The sequence below is a fragment of the Formica exsecta genome, unplaced genomic scaffold, assembly GCF_003651465.1.
Source record: "Formica exsecta isolate Colony F162 unplaced genomic scaffold, ASM365146v1 scaffold191, whole genome shotgun sequence".
In the NCBI taxonomy this organism is placed as follows: Eukaryota; Metazoa; Arthropoda; class Insecta; order Hymenoptera; family Formicidae; genus Formica; species Formica exsecta.
In genome coordinates this window covers 1,818,735-1,838,437 of record NW_021849211.1, presented here as the reverse complement: position 1 = coordinate 1,838,437, position 19,703 = coordinate 1,818,735, and the positions used below count along the sequence as shown (strand labels likewise).

At 42.8% G+C, this 19,703-nt stretch overlaps 1 protein-coding gene and 1 long non-coding RNA gene across 2 annotated transcripts in view; one reads left to right on the top strand and one right to left on the bottom strand.

The window, feature by feature from the left end:
• The window catches only part of LOC115233929, an 81,090-nt gene that overhangs the window by 30,006 nt on the left and 31,381 nt on the right, over window positions 1-19,703 (bottom strand). The window contains exon 2 of the long non-coding RNA XR_003883853.1: window positions 5,491-5,671. This is a non-coding gene — a long non-coding RNA (uncharacterized LOC115233929). The remainder of the gene's footprint in view (window positions 1-5,490; window positions 5,672-19,703) is intronic.
• LOC115233924 (epithelial discoidin domain-containing receptor 1-like) overlaps window positions 7,015-19,703 on the top strand; it is a 144,187-nt gene continuing 131,498 nt past the window's right edge. The window contains 1 exon segment of the mRNA XM_029804571.1: window positions 7,015-7,377. The gene's annotated coding sequence lies outside the window, so the exon portion shown is untranslated.

Sequence of the window (19,703 nt, the reverse complement as noted above, 5' to 3'; positions counted from 1 at the left end):
ATCGATAAAAAGATAAAAGTACGTAACGTGCGAGATCAATATATATATATATATATATATATATATATATATATATATATATACGATGCATATAACGATGAAATGCCGACCGATCATTTCTGGAGAACGTTGACGTGAGATGGTGAAAGCATTTTTTCGCGAAAGCCTCTTCTGTGAGTCGACAAACCGCGATCTCGCTTCGCGAACGCTCAAATTCGATATACCTTTAGTACCTTTCATTCGGAGACTTGACTGGGTCAATTGGAAATATTTGGCGACGGCGGCATCTGGAGCGAGGCCTTTCTGGCGACCTTCCCGGAACGCGAAGGATACAAAACATCGTGGAACCTTGCGGCTGGCATGAGCGCAAGCAGGCGCGACGCAGGGGCACAAACGCGAAAGAGGAGACTAGGTTTCTACGTGGAGAGTGGATCGATCCGACTGCCAGGTCAACCCTCACCGCGACTCACTCACCCGGCACCAGCCAGCCACGAGATATTTTGCGCTTGTACATATATGTCGTGACGCTATTACTTATCGCCAATCGCATATAGTACCCAAGTATTCGTATTAACGCAAGCCGACACGTGAATCCATAATCAATATCAATAAAGAATTACGCGACAAATACATTATGTATAAACGCGTATTTTAATTATATCATCTAGCAAAAAATCGCACATCAAGCGAACGGTATAAAATCAATACCGGCCAAATAGACGCGTCGTTAAATCATCGAGAAAGCTTAAAATAGAATAAACACGCGAAACAAACAAATAGGATGTCCATTACTAAGAGAGAAAAGAATTAGAACCGCGGTGGTCGCAGATTGTATCCGCAGTTTGTACCGATTGTGACTCAATGGACCTTTATGAAATTCCAACAACCGCGAATCTACCTCGTCTCTCGCTCTTTCGTCCCACGTTTTCGCTCCCACGCTGTCTCTGTACGTGTCTCTGTACGTCCTCCTCCCCTTGCTTCCCTCTTCCCGTGTTATCCGCACCGTTTCACGTCGGTGAACAAATTATTCGACTAATTTCAACCGATAACTGACAGTGATGCGCGTTAATATGGAAATATCGTGGCTCGTCGAATGGACAATGTCCTGCCGATGTAAAGCTATGGATATGCATCGCTCACTAATACAACCCAGTTAACAAAGATGCATTTAATGCGTAATGTGAAGTAACAGTCGATCAAAATAGGTAGGATTCGCGTGATAGGAAAGCTAAATCGTCAAATTAAATGTCGCATTTTATTCGCTCGGACATTAAGAATGTACAACGGTATCGAAACGGTATTCGTACAAAAGCATTATCGACGTGACTGCAAACTCATCAGCGCGACGTGAATATTTTAATAACATGCGCCGCAATTAATATTATCTGAATTATTTCATAGCGGTCTTTTAATCATTGCATTAATTAATACTACTGCCATATGCAATCTATGTAAATCAAACGAAGCCTCAATAATATTCCGCCGGGCAACAAAGCGTTAAATAACCGAATTGTGATAGGATGGGTATGAATATGAAATGCTTTGCGCGAATTATAATTTTCGAAACGGTCTATTGTTTGCAAATTGAAGCGGGTGTAAGAACCATAATAAATGAATTGTGATTTATGAATTATCCTCGACGAGATAATCGGAGATTACTTACCGCGGTAACAATTCGTTTTCGTTCGCGCGATCCCCATGAAAGATGAAAGCAACACGCATGCTCCCGCTAAAGCGACTCGTGCGAGTTCAAGGTGAGCGGTGACACGTAAAAAAGCGATCCGTTTTACCGGGCACGCTGCAGCCGGCAGTTTTCATACGTAGCCATTCGTTCGAGCGGACACCACATTAAAATTTGCGATGTAACTTTTTCCCTCTCTATCTCGCGGGCGAGGAAAACCGACCACGACTCGCAACTCGATTCCCGCGAAAAAAAAAGAAAGATGTTTTCTCGTTTTTTCATCGACGCGCCGCGACTTTCCGCGGTCTCAAGTCGTTTCAGTTTTATACGTCAACGATTTCTCCAACTGTCGCGTTAGAAACGAATCGCGCAAAAAAATAAACTCGCAATACGTACGACGAATTAATTGAAGAAGCGCGCCACGATGAGACGCAGGCGAATTTAAACGAGGCGGCGACAAATGAGCTCATTTTTCCAGCGCGATTTTCGTTCCGCAACCATCCGGAGAAGCAATTTGTGCCGGCATAACGCAAATTGTCGGTGAAACAATTTCATTGGATGCGGCATAAAGGTTTGCCGCCGTGCGAAACAATAGGAATAGCTACGCCGGTATCGGATTATTCGACGTTTTCATTATAGCCATTGACATCGCCGCGTAAAATATCGATTCGCCGCGTTCTACGGAACGCGCGGATTTCTCCGCTCCGTGCATTAATATTAATTTTCGAGCTTTTACATTCCCCCTCGCCATTCGGCACACTCGTAACGTAGATTAATTGAGAAAGCCTGTTACCGAGAAGCGAGACACACAGTGGTTATTAATGGCATAACAAAATATCGAACGGACGAAGCGCGCGGCCGAAACCTGACAAATATATAAGACGCGAAAACTTTCGAGGCGCGCGAGTGAAAGAAGCAGCCGAGATTTATGGTCACTCACTACGGAAACATCGTTTTCCATGAGGGGGACGATTTTATAATACGTTATCCGATTAATGGCGGGACGAAGAAAGTGCGCGTCGTTTTCTACGATGTTTACCCAATTACAGGGAATTAATCAGCATCAAAACGATTAATTGCATCAGTATTCGACCGGTGCGGCGTACAAAGATATTTCATTTCGATGAAAAGGGACGCGAGTTTTTTTGTCCGATATCCACAGAAAGAGAAAGAGAGAGAAAGCAAGCTCCAAGTTTCCCATTCGCCCGAAGGAACCTGTCATTAACGTAACGAACGATTCTTGTTGTTCACCGCGGCGAAAGCGTTTATTTCCACGTAGCACTAAATCTAAGCTTGCTTTAGGAGAGCGGGGCGCGGTAACGACGGCGTACAACAGCTCGAGGAAACAATCCCACGTTTTCTTTTGCTCGTGCCCGGGTAAGCCGATGCCCCGAGCCACTAATCACAAAGGAATTACTCGTTGGAAAAAGCCCCCCCTTTAGTCGAGGAAGATTGTATCCGCGCTATATCCGGATATCCGATTCTTTCGATCCGTCGCGAAAACGAGAGCTGCTAACATCGTTTAGGCGCGAAACGCATCGCGGATGAATTATGAGAGAGAGAGAGTTCAACGTCGTCGCGATTCATTGATTTAAGAGCATCGTAAAGCCACTTGCGTAATAACGCGTCACGAAACGGTCGCGAGAGAGCAATTCTGGTGGAAGCTTCTCGGAACAAGTTGAGGGGAATTGTCAAAGGCGATGGCTCGCCGAGACAAACGGAGTCGGAGTTACAACGCGGAGGTCAGCCCTGGCGACCGTCGTTTAAGTGCCTCGTATTTGGCCTCGTCCGAGACTACTACACTCCGGAGGGTCGCGCTCCTCTCGTAACTCCGTTCGTAAGAGAAGACAAGCGTCCCGTAACATTACATGCCCAGTTTACAGCGGACGCGAGATATGCGAGTCGCGACAGATCGCGCGAGGGTGCCCTCAGTGTCTGCGCACGAACAATGGTGTATGAAACGAATCGCGCTTCCCGCGATCCTTACATTCGCGACCTTTGTTCGTTCTAGACGGGTCCTTGTGTAGATCGCGAGATATCTATATCTGCCGTGATTGATTTGGCCGACCGATTCCGCGCTATCGGCTGACATTATCGTACCGTAAGCCAATGCAGGAACGTCGTCTCGAGAGTGGTAGGTATGTTTGATTCATGGACACGCGATATTGTTCTCGATCGTGTCGCCACAATGCTCGCCGATGTTTCCGGTCGGCGCTTAGTACCTCGGCCCAATGGATGTCGACCCAAATCGGAGAGCTAAATTACACCGTGTGTCCACATCCGCGGGTACAGGAGATTTGTGGTTTGAAAAAGCTAATAGGGATGGGGCAAGATGGAGGTTACGAGAGGATGTGGGTCACTTCGGGGGAGGTACAAATCGCGAAATTAATAAACAGCTTTAATTAAGCGGCTCGATGCGAAAATGTTTCCGATCAAAACACATTTCTGAATAACAAACTGCTAATAAACCTCTTCATTTTTATCGCGCGATACGTGTTTCGGCCACACGTGGCAAAAATTTCGCACGCACTCTCGAAAGATTCATCTAATAAAAAAATCTATAAATATGTATTTTATGTAAATTTTATAGTTTGAACAATTTCAATAATATAAACATAAAATAATATAAAATCCATCCTCTCTTACAACAATCCTTGATAAATAACATTTCTGTTAGAGATATACTGCGTTTCTTTAATCTCTTTTCCGTGATCTTTAATTTTCCTTTATCATTAATATAGAAGCGGAAAAGCGTACGGGATTGTCAAGTAAATCGAGCTATGAAAACAATTTTTCACTCTCGAAGGATCTTTAATCGAAAGATTTATATAAATATGTATTTTATGTAGACTTTATATAATAGTTTGGATAATTTCTACAATATTGTAAAAAAAAATATAAAATTTATGTCTCTTTTAAAACAATTCTCGATAAACATTCTGTTAGAGATATACTGCGTTTCTTTAATTTCTTCTCCGATTTTTAATTTTCCTTTATTATTAATACAGAAGCGGAAAAGCGCGCGAGGTTAACGACAAATAAATAGAACTGTGAACAATTTTTCACGCACTTTCAAAAGATTCTAACCGAAAGATTTATATAAATATATTTTTTATGTAGAGTTTATATAATACTTTGAACAATTTCTATAATATTGTGAAAGAAACATAAAATTCATATCTCTCTTACGCACACAATAACCCTGGATAAATGACATTTCTAGTATTTGGATATATATTGCGTTTTTTTAATCTCTTCTTTGCAATCTTTAATTTTCCTTTATCATTATTAGAGAAGCGGAAAAGCGCGCGGAAGGTTAACGTCAAGTAAATAAAGCCGTGGCAAAAATTTTTCACGCCCTTTCGAAGGATTCATTTAATTAAAAGATTTATATAAATATATATTTTATGTAGAATTAATACTTTGAACAATTTTTATAGCACTATGAAAGAAACATAAAACTCATGTCTCTCTTACGCACACAATAATTCTCAATAAATTTCTAGTTGATATATACTGCATTTTTTTAATCTCTTCTCTGCGATCTTTAATTTTCCTTTATCATTAGTAGAGAAACGGAAAAGCGCGCGGGGACGCGCGAGTTTAACGTCAAGTAAATCGAGCATCCCGAGAAGAAAAGCAGTAATGTACAAGCGGTAAACGCGCCGTAAGCAACCGAGCCGAGCATCTTCGAGGCGCCAGGCTGACCGATAATTGCGTCTTTCGTTCTTGGGATACTACGAGAGAGACGATCTCCCCGCCGCGACCTTCCGCAAGGATATATATTTCGAAAAGGCGGTGTTACTTACATACGAAGCGCCCTTTCCTCCATCACGCTCTCGGATCCCACCGCGCGTCGACGTTCGCCGCTCGTCGAACGAGACGAACCATGTCCATGGACCTTCTTCGCTCCATCGCAGCCCGGTAAAAGCTTGTGGGAAAGAGCAACGTGAAACCACATCATTGTCTTGCGGCAACACCCCGGAAACACTACGAAGCACAATGAAAAATAGTCAAGTTTAATACCATCGAAACGTTTACCGCTACTTTCAGCGCGGCTTAAACTTCGCGTCGATTAACTCGCAGGATGACCAACATTGAAACTTTTAAGTATCGTATATAGTGCGACAAGAATTTTTTAATTTTACTATTGGTCATTCTGCAAGTTTCAATCAACGATTTAATTTAAACGTTGGTACTTAGTACAAACGAACATAATAACATATATATAAATGCAAAATGTTTCTAGTTGTCCGCCTTAATCTCTGTCTAGAGAGAGAGAGAGAGAGAGAGAGAGAAAGAGAGAGAGACACGGGAGGATCTTGAGTAATTTAAAGGCGATTGTTTCTTAGGAAAAAATTAATTCGCGATCTTCTCTTCCTTGCGGCTTTTTAATATTCAACTTGAAATAACTTCTTTTAACTAACGTTTATAAATTAAAATTCTGTTCAGTTAAAATTAGTTGAGAAATAACTATTACACATTAAATTTCTGTTTCTCAAACTTTTTGTTGTATTAAAGTTGATGCAAATTTTACTCGATGCAATTCACATAAAGAACAAAAAAATTCAGTTCAATGTTGTGCAAATTAGGATTGTAAAATTAGCAAATTGCGTTTTTTCTCTTCAATAATTTTAGCTCGCTAGTTCATATGGGCGAGCCGTTGTATTGCTTATTTATAGCGCATGTAAATTTTATATATTAATTAACAGCAGAGTCTGTCGTAATATCGCTCTACTGCTAAAACATTTTATTCATTTTGCAAAGTGTACACATAACTACGGTAATGAAGTCGTATTCATATTCGCATGGGTAGTATATTTACGGTCTCGGTAACAGAGAACAGAAACAATGCAAAAACTACGCCGGTTTGACCGTTACACAAACTCAATTACTTCACCGTTTCGCATTCCATGTTGCGACTGAAAAAATGGCGTATTATATTTGTTTCACTTCCTCGTTTTATCGAATGAACCATCGAACGAACGATCTTTTCTTTTTTATTAACGTGAGAATATACTCTAAAGCATATATTCTAAAAAATTACCAGTGCCTATAAGAGTAAATATTGAAAAACCAATGTATATCTAACTTTACCATTCATAGCGAGCTGAAATTCGCAGGGAGTGAAACGCAGCCGGCATCAGTACACAAGCACACCGCCACAGTAGCCGAAGGGTTAAAATTGGCGAGGAGCGGGAGGAACCAGATCGCGTGGCGCGGAGCGGACGAATACCAACCTAATCGCGGCGCGTGTGTGCGGGCGCGGAATTAGTTCGCGGTGTCGCCACGGGTCACGGCGGCGCTGCGCCGCCGGCGCGAACCTCAGTCCGTCACGGGGTCGCGAGGGGTACGCATTACTCTTGTCGATTGGCCGTACCCGGGGGCTCGGAACGTCCGTCGTGACGCGCGAAAAAGCACACGCGTCGCGTGAGTGACCGGTCGCATCTGACAGCTCGCACACGGCGGTCAGCGATTTTTCTCACTTGACACGCGCGTCACAATGGTGTTGTGTGTAACGGTGAGAGATGACGGCGACTTGTGAATTACGATAATCGGCCGACGATCGGGACGGAGGAGAGTGACAGTGCGGGGTAGGCAGAAGAGAGGAAGGACACACCGGTGAAGGAGAGAGAAAGAGATTGAGCACTGCGACACGATAACGGATTCTGCGACGTACGCTGCTGTCATTAAACGTGAGCATTTTTTTCTGGGTCACTTGTGAATATATATGATAGTCGGCAATAATCCTTTGCGCTCCGAATTAATTTGCACACATATAAGTCAATATTAAGTATTTATTATTCGTTTTAATCTTTTGTCAGCGTATAGCCTTTAATACAAAAAATGCAATATACTTAATACAAGATAAAAATTATTGAATATTATATCGTTTGAAGTATGTAGAAAATGCCAAGTGCTATATTCAGCTTATAAATATAATCTCGAAGATCGCAAAGAATTACGTATCATTGCCATATAATTTGAAATCATTTTTTCATAGAGCTACTCCTACAAATTCATATAATTGATACCAAAATATAATATACGTTTTGCATGTTTCAGTTTAATTAAAAAAAAATGAACAAGATAAAATGTAATCTATCTTGCTATATAAACATATGCACGCGATATACGATTAAACCTCTTTATTTTTCTTTATAACTTTTCAAAATAATTGTATGTCTGCAAACACGATAAGATTGTAATAAAAAGATTTCGAATCTTAGATGGATACTTTCAAAAGTCATGTCCTAAAAGAAAAAGATTAAATAAACAGTATTGCTATCCTTTCCTATCCTTTTTTCGAAGACTTCCCACAATTTTTCGAAGCAGCGTAACGCTCCAAAGCACATGTACATTACAACGAAAATGAACGATATTTCCTAAAGGCAAATGTTCATATTTTTACATATTTCTCGACAATATAAAAAAATGCAGACTCGCAAAAAAGACAAGCAACTCCCTTTATCTCAAAGAGCTCAGCTGTCACTGTGACAGATCGAGGCACGTGTACATGTGATCGAGAACGCGCGCGGCTACCAGCTATTGTATCGTACACACACGACGCAGTCTGCGTTCTATTATCGCTCCATGTTCGGACCAATCGTGCATAGTACATAGGTCTTGTCCTTTCGTCGAGTCACTCACGATATCACCGTAATGTGGTAACCATGCGTCACGCGTCTCTTTCGATGGCGAACGCGCGATGCGATGGTCGGCGCTCCGAGGCGCTTTGTGCCGACAATTTCTCGGCAATTGAGCAACTCCACCGTCACGCAATTAATAATGCGGCCTCGCGAGATAGGGGCGAGATAAAGCGGACGCGCTTACGTTATCGGGCCTGACTCGGAGAGTTAAATGATCACGATAGTGACGATGCGGAAAGCTCATCCCGCTGCATTATCCGCAATTTCACCATGCATTATGCACAAACGATTCACGACGTGTCACACGCGATTCACGTGCGCGACAACTGCATTCATTCATCGCATGTGCTCCGCAATGAATGTCACTTTCTTTCGACGAAAAAATAAAAAATTTGCAGCGAAATATATATTCGTTACCACGTAACTAAGGAGAGAACCCGCGTTAAGATTTTCGAGAAGCACTTTGCGAGCGTTTACCGGAAATCTATGAGACAACCGCATGGAGATCTACGCCACTGGTTGCTTCCGTGCGGTAACTAATTCTCGTCACGTAAGTCCATGTGCGTGTGTGTCTGTATGTGTGTATGGGTTACACGTCACATTCTAGATAGTATGGTCTCCCCACGCCGGACGTCCAGCTGATTACTTACTGACGCTCGATTGTTTCGCGATATTCTATACCCGATTTCGATTTATCGCGGCACTGGAGTCTGATAATGGCCGCCGCGTATTTTTCACCGTATTATTTGACTCCACGTAATTGTCGGTCATAACGTTTTCACGATAAATTCGCTGCGTAAATAATTAACTTGGCGCAATCGGCGCGTTACGTTTGCCCGCATACAACGCGCGCGCTCCATCAAAATAGGTTCTCTTTGTGAACAAACGCGAATTGTACGCCGAATGTGTAACCGGACGTATATTTCGAAATTGTGTAAATAGCACGTAGAGCTCGTTCCCGTATTAATATCGGGCGCGGCTATGCTGCACAACCCGTTGAATAATTCTATCACTTTAATTACCGAAGTTTATAGCGGAAATCAGCGCGATGGAGAATAATTAAATCTCGCGAAAAGGCAGAACGCACGCGCGAATACTCGCCTCGCGAGTCCGCTGCGCTTTTCTTCGATGATGTACGGGGTTAGGCGGATTGTTGTAAATATAGCATACGGACGGACAGTGACTAAAGGCGAGAACATCAATCAGCAGTCGCGAGCCATTGTGCTCCACGAGGCTGATAATAAATAGCGCCTTCCGTTCTCGTAGGTTATAATTCCTCTTCCCGATCGCTCTCGTGTCTTGTCTCTCGTCGCTGTCTTTTTTCTCATTTTTCCCGCGCACACACGCTCGCACGTCTGTATGTGCCGCGAACAGGTGTTTAACTATCGGCCGCCGTTCCTACAGCTCTGCAAGTACCTTTATTGTAGCCTTATTGTACTTCTTGCTTCCTGCAGATCGCTCGAATCCGTACAATTACACGTGAACTGCGACCGTAGGATAGTACCCACAACTCCCCTGTCTATCGATTAACCATTAACGAAATTAATGGTACCCGTAGACAATAGAATAGCGCTATAAAGCTTAAGAAAGCGAATTAGATACAAGACACCCGTGCAGATTGCGCTAGTCGCCCGCGTGTTTATGTCGTTCTACGTGATCTGCTTTCAATGAAGCGGTAACAAAAAGATACTATCGCTAAAGGTATTACTTTAATTTATTTCGCTTGGCAATGTGTACATAGAAATCATTTAAAATATCGAAAAAACCTCTCTCTCCTTTTATCAATAACTTTCCTCTGTCACTTCTCCATCAACATAAAGAATATCAAATAAACATTACGACCTACTGGAAAACTTTACGTATTTCCAGAAATTACATCTCGGCAGCGAGCTACTTGGTGACTCGGCAGCCACTCATTTTATAATGGCCGGAATGTTAAACAAGCGAGATGACAGTGCTCACTGCTGGGAATGCTACACTTGACTATTTTATGCGCCGAGCTTCTCTACTCCGGCTTGAGAGTATATGACGCTATCTCGCATGCGCTCTCTCTAGTTCAGTTTCAAACTTTAATTAAAAAGGTGAAGTCGCAATAAGGTCCTTCCACCCCTCGGGCTAAACCATACCCTTCCCCACTTTGCGCACCACCACCACCACCACCACTCGCTCGCCCGTCCGTCAGGAACCTCGTGTCCGAGAAGCTATTTTAATTTCATTCACAGGGAATAAACAGAACAATGGAATTAATGTCGACGGGAGCGAGCGTGCACGTTCGCGCGTGCCTTTAATGCATAGGCAAAGTGTATATTTCCGGTACAAATGGCATTCTCCTGGCGGTAGTTCATTTTCAGATGAATACGGACATAATAAAAGTATAAAAAGTATTAAAAAATGAAGTTCGTTAAATCAGTTCGTTGATGTTACGTTTTTCGTCTCGCGTGTCGCGTGTCGCATGATCAAAAGTAATTGGTACTTTTTAATTATTAAATAAAACGCAAATATTGGGAGACAGTGGTTTCCGGCAGAGAACTGTCAATCAAATGGTAATGCAATATCTACTTCGTTTTATGTTATTTAATTCAAACCAGGCAGGTTTTTAATATAATTTTGTAAAATATCGGAATAATAATATAATATACAAAATTACTTTGGTCTCTCGTCAAACAGGAGCTAAACGAAAATTCGGAAAATTCTGCGATGAGTCTTTTCGGTTGAAGGAAAACCGACTCACTCGAGTGGATGTTCAGCAAACCGCGGGATTGAGGTGGCTGTTACCAAGGCGCGCCGATCTTTGATTAAGAATTCAAGCGGAATAAGTCGAAGTCTCTGATAAAAGGTTGCCGAATTTTCGATAACTCGATATTTCACAAGTTCCGTCGAAAATGGGGATTAATGTAGCATTTTTCAATAATATATTATAAAAATATATAAATTTCCCATTAAAAGGCAAACATAAAAATTATTAGTTGCGCGTCATACTGTGTATACGAAAGTTATATAAAATGTAGTATTTTACATATAATGGAAAAAATTCGATGTAAAGTCCTTTTCATATAATTGCTAATATCTGCCTGATGGTTTTTACCGTGCAATGAATCGTTGCGTGATTCTTCTGAGGTCCTTTTATTCAATAATTATTTCATATTAATTATAATGTATAATATTTTCATGTTCATATTACATTTTATATTAAAATATAGTAATTATATTATTATTATAGCAATTATATTATTATTTATACTTTCAATTTTCTTTTCTTATTTTTGACATATTCCATTCCCTAAAAATATTTAACTGATAAAAGACAAATAATGTAAAAATAATTTATTAATAAAAAACGTCGCGTCTCAAAAGTAGTAACAATTAATCGTTAATACCGCATTTTATACTGCCAGTATTCATTTAGAGTCAGTACAGTCAAAGGAGTATTATGCGATGATTCACTAGTTGATAAAAACTATCGTAGCAGTTATTAACGATTGTATCTGCGCGAGATTCATCTCTACGGAGGCAATTATAAAGTCGGCCGACAAGCATGATATTGGATCACATCGGCGGCACGTAATCGCAATCACTCGCAATCCAATGCAACATTTCACCGATGTCATAAGCTACATTACGGTGTCATACCGAAAATTAATTTAATCTCAAGCCTAGAAAATATTTATCGCCTAATCAATCGATATTCCGATCATAAAGTGCCAATGCGTGTTACATCATTACGTTGAAACGTCTTCCAACACTCATATAATGAATCATCTACTTGTTCCGCATGCGATCAAGAAATTACGCTCTCATTTTCTACTCGATATCATCTGTATGCGATTAACGTATCGATTTCTACCGACTAGAATCAGATATCCCAACGACTATCTTCATTTTATTCGCAAAGCTTTTGTAATCCATAATGGAGACTTTTAACTCATTTCATATATCCACAGCTTACATTTTATATAAGATACGATCGTAGTAATAATATATTTATTATATATATATCTCAGCCATCTTTGGCATGTACACATCTGACGATACGCATATCCTACAATATTCTCGATCCAATTTCCTGTAGAAAATTATGTCGAGCGTAACGAGATCAGATCACCATTCCCTTTACCCTTATGAACAATTTCAATTATCGCGTTTCGCTTATGACAATATTTTTTGCAATTTTATTTCTTCGCCTATAAAATCTGTATATATCCACTCGTTTTTTGCTAAACTCATGCGTATAATATTAACTTTATCAAACACTCTCTTTATGTAATCATGACGGAATAATACTCGCATGTCCACATGTAAGAGATGAAAAGACTGGTTAATCCAAATCCGCCCGGACCTACGTCCGTCGCGCGAGATTAGCAGCCCACGTTAGTGATTAGATGAAAGCCGTTGCTTCGGTTAGTATCGGCTGCCCGTATCCGCAAGCTACCTTCCGGATAATCTGACAAGCGCTCGCGCATTCGTTCGTCACGGTTTATCGCCGCTGATCTCGTCTCTCGGGGCTGTCTCGAGCTGTCGTTCAAGTTCGAAGGAGAGCAATGCAGCTCGGTACGCGGCCAGTAAAGCAATTCGTTCCACCAATATAACGAAGCAGCTGAACCTGGTAATGGTGCGGCGTTACGTTATCTTAAACCGGTGTCCTGCCATCGTCACTCTTCGGAGTTACATGCTATCTATTCGAGATCTTGATGGGAAAACATCGTGAATAAAACTTGAGAGAAAGAGACTCGTGACACGACTTTCCCGTTAAATTTTCTTCACCATTCGACATTTTTGTTCAATGCAGTTCACGGAACGCGTATTGCAATCTTCTAAATGAGATACAGCTTTTCCAACTTTACCTGATTAGTAATATCGCGACGCTGTGTTAGAATATAATCAAATTTATCAGATCTAATCCTTTTCCGGGACATAAATCTCGCGAACCGGTAGGAAATGCATGTGACTGCTTTCGTTTAGCAACGTTAAATACATCCACACATAGACATGCATACGTATAACGAGCAACATTTCCTCGGTATGCATTCGCCGCTGATATATGCGCGCGCGGTTATCATAGTACAAAAGTGTGTATACAAGTATTACGTCATCGTAGAAAGCGTTCGGCGGACGCGGATAGGTGTAAACTCCTGGCGACGACAACTTGTAGTCCTGTTCAGGACGACATCCTCTCCACACAGGACTTACCGACCCATGTTTATAGCGTAAGGAGTAGCCGTACGGCGCTGCTATTATTTGTCTCAATTAATCTCACGTGAAAGTACGAGTTACGTATCATTAAGAAATACGCGGCGAGCTGTTGTAAGATAACATCGCCGACAAAACACAGCAGATAATTAATTTCCGCGGATAGTTTCTTTGCCTAACACACACACACATACACATACAAACGTTATTTTTCTAAAGTTCGTAAACTTTTTCTTTTAAAAAGAAAATACAGTGTATGTCTTGCTTATGTCTTTCTTCCACACTTTTCATGACTGAGACGAGCAATTTCTTTAAAGGTACGATAAAATTTGATCCAATATAGGCCTCTTTTGATAAAAATAATTTAACACTCACTCTTATATACGGGCCCCTTCTCGTTGATGTAATTACCTACGATAGTTTCCCGCACAACGCATTTTCCCACATAGGCGTCGACAAATCACACGACGATAAAACATGCGCGTATTTATCTTCATTACCGCACGACAGCCCGGTCATAAACATAATCAGAAAGTTCGTTTAAAACGCGAATAATATATTTATAGCTAAAGCGATAAAACGTATTATGAATGCTTCTACAGCGTCATCGCGAAAATAACTGCAAATTGCTCGCAACGCAATATGTAATCTGATTTAATTTATACAAATCTTTCTTCCCAAATAAAGCGCTGAAATTGTCTATCTCTTCCATTTTATCATCTCTAATTATGCGTCCACATATTTGATTATTATAAGATTCTAGATAATTGAAGATTTTATATTGTAATTTAAACCAAAAATAAAGGATTTTAAGAGTAAATTTGAAATTATTAAATAACTTTTAAATTCTTTTCTGATATTTCCCGCAGACTATACTGATGTAATATATAGTAAAAAGATTCTTCCACGAGTTTTGCTGTAAACCATGCATCGATGAAAAATATGAATATTCATCTTCATTATTACGATACAGTTCACACATAAAGTTAATCAGGAAGTTTACTCTGAGCGCACCTTACATATATCAGCGATAGATTATGAAAGTGCATATCCATCCTGCACCTAAGCTACATCGGAAGTCCGTAAGCGCAAACTTCCGAAGCGTGATAACTCTATGTAATTTAATAGCATATTGTAGTACGGAGAAAAATCTTTCGCATATATTATTTTACATATTATAATAATTTAACTTGGCACAAAATTATTTTTATTCTACCCTTCGGCTAAATATAATACGAAATCAACAAGTATATAAAAGATTGCTAATTATTAATATATAAATTTCGTTAATTTGTAAGTACAAAAAATTAACACGCAATTATACAAAAAAAATAGAAAACTATTCATTGCATATAGAAATACATTTTTATATTTGATACGCTATTATATTACATATACGTGTATGTATATGTAAGATTGCACAATAGGTGCAGTAAAACGTACACGTTTATCAGCCCCATTAGCTCATCCGGATAAAATGAGGAAGTTGGAGCGCGCCGGATGTACGATACGTTTCACCTGGCGCGCTACGAAAGCGCATTCCCTTACACCTTACATCGTCGTAGAAAGCGCTCGGTGCACGCGAGCGGACGCAAACTTCCGAACGGGTGATAATGATAACCACCGAGCTCCGGATAGCTTCTTTCGGAATCCGCGTGGGACCGCGCGCGATCGGTGCGGCGCGTTTAACGAATATCGGGATGTACATGCATGTGTGTACATGTGTGTGTGTGTGTGTGTGTGTGTGTGCACCCGTAGCGTACCCAAAGGCAAACAGGAAGCGGTTTCCTGCAGGACCGATCTACCGTTGGTCCGCGCCGCTATCTGTCCATGGCAGCGCGGCGCAAACATTTGTTGAGGACGGGGGTGGAAAAGCGGCGACGACGGCGGCGGAGGCGCGAGTGGCGATGCGATATCGGTAATAAGATAACGACTGTCCGGCGCGCCCGGCCTCTTCCCTCTCTCTCTCTCTCTTTCTCTGCGCATGTTTCAGTTCCGCGGTCTCTTCATCTCCACGTTTCCCACCGCCCATCCCCGTGACCCGTCCTCTTTGTCCTCTTCAACCCTCCCTCGACCTCGCAGTACACTCTTTGTACTCTGTTCTTCCTCCCTGAAACAACCTACCTTCTACAAGAGCTTCGCTCGTTCGTTCGTTCGAACTTCCTCTATTGAGAATCCTCGGGGCTTCGCCCCGGGCTCCGCAACCCGACCTTATAGCACGCCGATGTTTCTATATCGGCTAGTTAACGGTTGAATTTCTGCCAAACAACGGTCATAAGCCATTAAAATCCTCGGAGTAAAGTGTTCGCGATCATAAATGATTATTTTTACCGACAGATTAATGCGTTATCGTATGTACAGATTTTAGATTCGCAGATGTGCGCGGATGTCAAAAAAACGCTTTATTACGCGCGATGTCAAAAAAACGCTTTGCGGGCCGAAAGAACGCATACACGTGCTATCCGCGGATGAATCGCGAGCACGTCGAGAGATAGTCTCCCTCTTTTCCGATTCGAACGAGTCTGTAATGTTCAAACGACGGCGGTCGACGATGACGATTATGGCGCTTTTAGTCGGGATCCTTTCGGAATCGAGATCCCCGAAAACGCTCCTATATCGCTTTCTTACGAGTCTCATAATGGAGCCCGTCTCTCGAAAGTAGATCCTTCTCCCCACGCCGATATCCAAAAAGCGCGGGGAGAAAATACTCCACGTATTCTCCGATCGCTTTATTCGACCTCCTTAATGCCAACGGACAAAGGAAGAAAAGGGGGCCCCGCGCTTACGCGTCGCGCGTGTATTGTGCGTCTCTGTATTATCGGACGCGCGACGAGACCTGATCCACGCGTGATCCAGCGAACAATAAAAAACAGCGCTCTCTTCGACGCGAGGGTGGATGGTCCACGGACGACCGCCGTCCATGCGACGACGATGCGTAACGCGCACGCGGCGCAGGATACCTCTCGGAGGACGGGAAGCGGAGCGCGCGATACCTATATACGAAGATCGGCGTCGGCGAGGCAACCCCATTCCGTACGATGTGAGAGTCGAGCATGTGGCAATAAACAATTTGTTACGTCGAGAGGGTCGAAGCTTGTGCAACGCTCTATCTCTCTTTGTCTCCTATCGTCTTCGTCTCCCGTTCTCTCACGAGCGACCCGTCTACCGTTGGTCCGCGCCGCTATCTGTCCATGGCAGCGCGGCGCAAACATTTGTTGAGGACGGGGGTGGAAAAGCGGCGACGACGGCGGCGGAGGCGCGAGTGGCGATGCGATATCGGTAATAAGATAACGACTGTCCGGCGCGCCCGGCCTCTTCCCTCTCTCTCTCTCTCTTTCTCTGCGCATGTTTCAGTTCCGCGGTCTCTTCATCTCCACGTTTCCCACCGCCCATCCCCGTGACCCGTCCTCTTTGTCCTCTTCAACCCTCCCTCGACCTCGCAGTACACTCTTTGTACTCTGTTCTTCCTCCCTGAAACAACCTACCTTCTACAAGAGCTTCGCTCGTTCGTTCGTTCGAACTTCCTCTATTGAGAATCCTCGGGGCTTCGCCCCGGGCTCCGCAACCCGACCTTATAGCACGCCGATGTTTCTATATCGGCTAGTTAACGGTTGAATTTCTGCCAAACAACGGTCATAAGCCATTAAAATCCTCGGAGTAAAGTGTTTGCGATCATAAATGATTATTTTTACCGACAGATTAATGCGTTATCGTATGTACAGATTTTAGATTCGCAGATGTGCGCGGATGTCAAAAAAACGCTTTATTACGCGCGATGTCAAAAAAACGCTTTGCGGGCCGAAAGAACGCATACACGTGCTATCCGCGGATGAATCGCGAGCACGTCGAGAGATAGTCTCCCTCTTTTCCGATTCGAACGAGTCTGTAATGTTCAAACGACGGCGGTCGACGATGACGATTATGGCGCTTTTAGTCGGGATCCTTTCGGAATCGAGATCCCCGAAAACGCTCCTATATCGCTTTCTTACGAGTCTCATAATGGAGCCCGTCTCTCGAAAGTAGATCCTTCTCCCCACGCCGATATCCAAAAAGCGCGGGGAGAAAATACTCCACGTATTCTCCGATCGCTTTATTCGACCTCCTTAATGCCAACGGACAAAGGAAGAAAAGGGGGCCCCGCGCTTACGCGTCGCGCGTGTATTGTGCGTCTCTGTATTATCGGACGCGCGACGAGACCTGATCCACGCGTGATCCAGCGAACAATAAAAAACAGCGCTCTCTTCGACGCGAGGGTGGATGGTCCACGGACGACCGCCGTCCATGCGACGACGATGCGTAACGCGCACGCGGCGCAGGATACCTCTCGGAGGACGGGAAGCGGAGCGCGCGATACCTATATACGAAGATCGGCGTCGGCGAGGCAACCCCATTCCGTACGATGTGAGAGTCGAGCATGTGGCAATAAACAATTTGTTACGTCGAGAGGGTCGAAGCTTGTGCAACGCTCTATCTCTCTTTGTCTCCTATCGTCTTCGTCTCCCGTTCTCTCACGAGCGACCCGGTCTCTCTCTCTCTCTCTCTCTCTCTCTCGTCCATCTCTTCTCTTTCTCACCCTTCTCGGCCACCCTGCCCCTCTTGGAACACAGGCTCGTTCACGCACGACGTTACTTGGCCGCCGTCGCTGTGGAACGACGTAACAATCAATAGCGGCGCGTCACGTTGTTTTCTATATGCTACCTCCGTCCACGCCGCACGCGATCGTTAACCTCTCGATTATCGTTGTGGCGACCGCGACGATCGCCCATTCCTCCTACCCTCGACGGGACCACGTCAACGACAATGTCGTTATACCGCGAACGTACCGTTGTGTTTCACCGCGATGATGTAATAGTTTAAAAACCGATGGATATGCCGCGCTATAAGCCCGAGTGAGTTATATCCGAATCCCTCCAGGCAGAGTTATCGTGCTCTCGTCAATGTGTGTCAAAAAACGATTTCGCGTACATATTCTAGCAAACGGCGGGAAATAGAAACGGAATAGAAATATTAATGTACTTATAGAAGCTCTTTATTTACATGCGTATCTAATGTAATAACATGTCATTTTATAATATATTACATCATCATCTTTCGATTTGCGCGATAACTTTTTTGCAAAATTTTGCCTTTGCGCGATCAAAAAACATTAAGATGAATCTTTAAAGAAGAGATGCCCCACTGAGAGATTTTTCTTTAATCTAGCCATTATTATATATATATTATTAAATTTCTATTATAAAATTTAAAACTGTTTTAAAAATACGTGAATTGTTGAATGATGTATTTTTCTTTGTTATAAATATTCTTCATAAACACTAGAACAATTTTATTATGAATTAAAAAGAGAAATCGTTATGCAAAGGAGAGTGATATTATTTCTGCAACCTTCGCCAGAAAAATTAATGTTTACTGAAAAATTAATGTGAAATATAATCTTGGATGTCATCATTTTACATGCCTCTACGCGACTGCAGCGTTTAAATAAATCAAAGTGTTTTCGCAATTAATTATGCGTGTGATGTGCCCATCGTGATTCGCTCGGTGATAGAAAACGCACAGTATCGCGAAGTGAACGAGACTCGAAGGCAGGGGAAGAAACGCCAGGGGTATACGGGTGAATACCTGCGAAACGAGGAGAAACGTTGGAAAAGGCTAGAAGTTTTATTTCTCCTCTCTCGCTGCGTCGGCCGCATTATACGCACGCAGACGATAACGGAGCGAGGTTAGGGAAAGGGAGAGGAAGGGAGAGGGCGCGAAGAGAGGAAGAGGCGCAGAATAAAATGAGATCGCATTATATGCACTCGTGAAAAGGAGCCAGAGGGGCTGCGAATCTCTCAGCCGCTTGGATCATACGGCCACCGACGCACACACTGGCACGAAAGTGTTTTATAACACACGTGCGTGTGCGTGTGTGTGAGTGTGCGTCGCGTATACATAGACATTTCTTGCCCCTTTGAACGAAATATACACGCGCGCACCAATGTGCTCTCTCTCCCTCTCTCTCTCTCTCTCTCTCTCTCTTTCTCTTTGCGCGAAAAAACAAACGCGAATTCCGTTTTTGATGCGCGCTGGCGCAAAAGTATTTTATAATGTCGACGAAGCACACGCGCGTGTTTTGCGTAAAACGGGTTTAACGTATCGCGCTACATCCCCTTTGCGCGAATCGAGCTGGTCGCGCGACGTTC